This window comes from Brienomyrus brachyistius, unplaced genomic scaffold (assembly GCF_023856365.1).
Source record: "Brienomyrus brachyistius isolate T26 unplaced genomic scaffold, BBRACH_0.4 scaffold1302, whole genome shotgun sequence".
NCBI lineage: Eukaryota > Metazoa > Chordata > Actinopteri > Osteoglossiformes > Mormyridae > Brienomyrus > Brienomyrus brachyistius.
Genome location: NW_026043576.1, coordinates 1 through 5758, shown reverse-complemented (window position 1 = coordinate 5758; position 5758 = coordinate 1). Strand labels below are relative to the sequence as shown.

The 5758-nt window shown below is 43.0% G+C and overlaps 1 non-coding gene across 1 annotated transcript; it reads right to left on the bottom strand.

Annotated features, from left to right (window-relative positions):
• Window positions 1-3391: 3391 nt before the first annotated feature.
• Window positions 3392-3463, bottom strand: trnad-guc (transfer RNA aspartic acid (anticodon GUC)). Its single transcript has one exon. It is a non-coding gene; the product is annotated as a tRNA-Asp (tRNA).
• Between the last annotated feature and the right edge of the window lie 2295 nt (window positions 3464-5758).

Below are 5758 nucleotides of genomic sequence, written 5' to 3'. Positions count from 1 at the left end.
AACATCCGGATCGTCGCCTTCATTTGCTTCTAACCCCTAGGTTTAAGCTCTCTTCACACTGTCTGAAATCATCCCAAGTGTTATTCCCTCTTTGACCAGCAGGGGGGAGGAGGGCACTCCAGAATAAATGCTTTCATTGCAACCAATATACCATAACCTTGCAATACTGAACTAGCACACATGGAAGCGTCGCATCCAAACCTTGCATTGCCTTGTACTGCATGGGGGTGATGTGCTCGAATCCCGGAGGGGGAACATCCCAGTACTTGTATGTCCTTTTCTTACGGCTTCTCCGAGGAGAGTAGCTGCCCAAACACAAAACAGAAGGTTGTTTTCCCCAAACAATACAGTGTAAACACTCAGAATCTGGCAAAAACAAACAGATGGCAGAATGTTTACATTTAACTTTGGATCGCAGGCAGTTTAAGGTCATGAGGGTGTGACCATGCGCCACTTTTTAGGCTGGCTTTGAGGTCCCATCGCTATGGCGGGGGCTACTTATAAACGCCAGTTAAAATTTAATATGGGTACAGTCCCCCTTCCCACCACGAAGAAACCAATTGGTTGATTGTGAAAGAAACTTGTTAAGAGGCCTCAAACCATGCTAGATATCAGCTTCAGTGCCTGTAACCGGGACCGTGAGGGGGGGTACCTGTGCTCGCGTGAGCTGCTCCGTCGGTCACGACCCTTGCGGTCGCGGCTGCTGCTGCGCTTCTCGTGACTCCGCCCCCTGGAGTCCTTGCTCCAGCGGCGGTGCTTCTCGCCACGGCTCAGAGACCGGCTGCGGCTACGCTTCTTGTGTCGCTCCTTCTCCCGCTCTGGGGGACGACACCGTGGTACCAGTGAGACGGTGGGCGGAGCGACATGACTGCCCCCCTACCATCCATTTCGATAAATCCAAGATGTGTAACTCAGAGGGATTATGAATGTGTGTCCGGATGGTTGTGGGTTTGAAGCCCATGAGTCACAGAGTAATCATATTACCAACTTCCCTGGGGTGCTGGATGCTGACTGACCCAGCGCTATGCCTTAAAAGTCACTTACGGAGACCAAGATGTGGTACGGGGTCTAACTCCCCAGTTTCCTCACCAGAATGAAGCACCTCCATTCAATTCACATATTCAATCACACCCTCCTGAAACAAACACACCCATCTCTCAATGGCTAATAATTTCAAGGGCACAAGGACATCCCCTTGAATGTCAGTCTGTTGTGAAACAATAAAAACATAACCAGACTAATTAATGATATAGGAGCACAGTGGTGAGTACAGTTGCCTCACGCCTCCGAGTCTGGAGGCCTGAATTTTGCCTCTGCTCTCTGTATGGGGAATTTGCCTGGAATAGGCTCCAGGGGAGCCTGACTAAGATAACTGGTTGGACGATGGATGGGTAATTAATATCGTTTCAATCTGACAGACAGCACTTTATTAAACTAGCAATAAAATATCACCTTTCTATCCCAGCAGGTCCTTCATATAGAAGCTTAAATAAATCCCTGAAGGTGCAGTTTTCAGTGAAGCATTTAAACGCAGGTGCTGCTCGAGGAATCAGCTTCATGCATCAGTTATAACAGCGTTACGGTAATGCACCGCTGCAAAAGTACAGACACGGAGCGGCCAATGCATCTTACGTAAATCGGTAATAACCAATTACCGCAATCGCAGGCATAGTCAGAGCGCAGATATGAATGACTGGAACTGCTAGTTTATCAAACACGGCGGCACTTAGTGCTCGTCTAGCCGAATCAGGTCGTTTCGAATGACATTTTAGTGATTTAGTGATAAGGAGCTGATATGACAAGATTGCCATTTGATAGGTACATAAATCAATCCTACTTTCGACTCCGTTGTAACGCATGTTGTATATTTCAGTTGCGTTAGTATGGCTTAAGTTTATTCAGTTTACTGGATTCTCTGCACTTTAATGAAGTTATATGTGTATTGTTATATAACTGTACATCATTGTTAGTTACTGCTATCCGCTGTAAAGGTAGATACAGGTGCAAGACTTTGCAATAACGACCTAAAAGCAGTTGTTATGATTCCAGGGAACGCGGCTGATTTTTAGAGTCTATACATCATGAAGAAACGGCGATCGTGTGAGAAAGACTTATTCTGTACGGATGACAGGGCCAGCATTTCGGACCCAAGGGAAAGGCTATTGTGCATCGGAAAGAGACAAAATCATATCATTATATAGAAAACTCGTCGTAGTATTTAAAAACCAAGTAACTAACACTGTTATTAAGTGCGGACTTTAAATCAAGTGGTCGCGGTCGTTTTTATTTGCATAAAACTTTAAACGTGATCTTGAAAATATAACGCTTGCAACAAACATCCATGCATAGTGTGTTACTGCGAATGAAAATACGCGGGTCACAATTTATGATCCAAGTGTATAATGGTAAATAATTAAATAAATAAAACCGCAGGCTTTCACATCGAGTGCACCCCAATAACGTTTCATTGAAATGTCCATGTTATGTACGCCGGGCACTGATGGATGCAGGCCTAGCGATCTCTATAACAATGCCAAGCAAAGAATGTCACTGATTTACCAAAGCGGTCAGTTTTCGGGGATCCTGCGGCAGCTGGGAGAAGAAGAATCGGGCAGGTTTCAGAATCGGCGAGCGCTCGGATAAAAGGCACCGATTTCCCAGCCGCGCTTTTCTTTTCGGAACCAGCAGAAGTGCCCTCCGCACCATCCTCGGCGCTAGGACACGCCGGCCACTTTATTACCCTAAAACAGGGAGCATACACCGATCTTCAAAGCCAAACTTACCTTGCCGATTTTCGCTTAACTGCTTCTCAAACTCATCGAAATCGGACATTTTTCAGTCCGTACTAAAGACGTATTGCAAAATAAGCAGAGGTCCAACAGTAGGCCTTTGAATGGGCTACAGGCTGCATTGGGTTCTGCTGCTTTTTCTTCCGAGTCGCCTGCCCCTCCTCCCCCGAAGTCATCGGCTCTTCCTCGGTTGTATCACACACAGGTTCGGAAACATTCGATGCGCATTACCGTCCCCTCCTGCACTGGAGGGTTAAGGACAACGTGATTATATCGAACCAAAATTGAAATGTGCAAGTTGACTTTCCTAGTTATACGTCTTCATTTTTATTCTGGGTTTAACAACCATGAGTTTATGACGTATTTTACATGATTAGTTGGCGACTGGACCTTATTGTTTATATCTCTTATTAAGGATCCATCCATCCATACATCAATTATCAAAACCACACACTTACAATCCGAGTCTAGTTTCATATGCTGCGCTGCTGAGCGACCCGCAGAATATTATGCATGAGTACAAGTCACAAGCCCCGTTTCCACTAACACGGGGCCGGTTCTAGCTTGGTGCCTTTTGAGACCGAGGCAAAAAGATGCAGACTCTCCCCGTCGGGGAATCGAACCCCGGTCTCCCGCGTGACAGGCGGGGATACTCACCACTATACTAACGAGGAGATGTACGCGCACTACTTTTACATCTTCAAGATAAACAGCGGATGACTACTAACATTTGCGAGTAATCAATGACTGAGCTTCATGTCATGACCATGGTGCTCAAGAGAAGAAAAAATACATAATGTACGTCCACTGATACCAGAACAACCATATAGCTTTATACTAAGACGATGATTAAACGGAAAATTCCTTTACAAAACACTGCCACAAAATCATAGTTTCGCAATATTACATCGTGCAACGGGACACAGTGTAAGTACGTGAAGTCGGTAATTAAATCAAGAAAAAAAAGTGAGAGGAAAAGAATACTTTTCTATTATCATATTTTTCTAACTGGCCAAACTGAGTCATATTTTGATTATACACACTAACAGAAAAACAGTGCAAATCTCCGGTAGTCCGTTTCACTTGCGCTCCGCTATGGGGCAGTAACAAGCAGAGCTTAAGTGTGGAAGGAAAAAAAAAACACAGGACAGCATCAATCCCAACTTCACAAACGCCGGAGATCGAGATGCTGTAAGCATGACAATTAACATCTTTATCCAAGGGAACAGCTGCAAGACACAGATGCCGCGCCTAACAAAGGTAGGATCGATTCCGAAGTTCAGGCATTTACAGACGCGGACTCTTCTGGAGTTGATTTTTTTCGGGAGATACGCATCAACTTCAAAAGTATGAACCGCATTATATCTATATCTGTTATGACGTTGTAGCTATTGATACTGATGCATCACAAAAATAATTTAAATGTTTTTTCATTCTGACATATGTTCGTTCGGACGAGGATTTTATTATATGAGATAAGTTTTAAATGAAAACTTTTTTTAATCTATATGATTAATTCTCGAATCTAAGCCAGACTTCACATAAATCATTCATTCATAAATATAATGGAACATACAACATCCAGGTATCCATGAAATTTATGATCAGGCTATACGTTTGTGATAACAACAAAACAACACAACATGTATATTTACAATATATGGGCCTATTGTTTAATATTGCCTCCAAATTATAGCCAGACAATAACGCAATAGGCCGACATCAAACTATTTTCATGTAAAACAAAAGTGCTGGCAGTTTGCTTGTGCTTACAGACCCCGCCTTGAGCCCATCCAGAAAGATCCCAAAAATAACCGACAAGCAAAGGTTGTAACAATCTGAGCATGTTTAGTTTAATGTAATCAGGAGCCGAATTAATAACGCGAATAAATGATCAAACCGAAAGTCTGTAGTCGGGAATATCCGATAACGTCTTTGACGTGCAGTTAAGATAGTCAGAGGAAAAACCTTGTAGTTTACTTATATATATGCCTAAATATATGAGTGTGTCTCTCCGGTGATTTAATGATGAATATAACGATTACATATCAAATCACACATTAAGCAATTATTATATTACTAGGTTGAACGTTTTCACTATGTCTGTCGTCACCTTGATTTCACGATTTTGACTATTCTTCTTATCCCAGATTGAACAAGTCATTGTGGCGATGCAAGATCCCGACATGGGGATAAAGATGAAGAATCAAAGACTGTTAATCACAGTGATTCCACATGCGATGACAGGTGCACGATACATATTTTACTTTTTAAAAATAATTTTTCATGCCGCCCGGGTTGTCTTACACCCGGCCGTGCAGTGTCCCGGGGGCCGGGTCCTAATGGTCATTTAAGCCCTTCACAGGAAAGCCCATACATCGGCGGTCTTCGGGAATCCTGTGCATTAAGACTGTCATCGATCTCCTTGCGCTCATATTTATTTATGTAATTTATTTATCGAGTTCAGCGTTTTTGATTTATGACGGCTTAATGCATTTCTCGACTCTAACTAGATGCCTTCCTCGCTATGCCTTCCCAGGAAATGATATCGTGGAGTGGCTAATTCAGAAGTACTCCATCATGGAAGAAGGTAGGGCCGAGAAGTATGTAGGGAAGCGTTACCTGGTGCTCTTATGTGAGGTTAATCGATTGTTTTTTTCCCTTCGTGACGACGATGGCGCCCCTGCTGGCGAAAGACGTCATCAGGTTTTTTTTTTTTTGTAATAAAATAACAGAAATAAACGAGTCTTTTGAATAATAAATACAAATGAAGTAATAGAATTTGTCATCCATACAACAGATTAGCCTAGCTGCATTTATGTGTAAGCATATGCAATTCACGTGTCTGACAGAAGCATGTTCTGTTCCATTGATATTGCTGAGCCTGTGAATTAATAAATGTCAGAATTGAGCTTGTCCATAACATAGACACCCCATTCGCCTGAAGCTTTTGGGATTTTCTTCCCCTG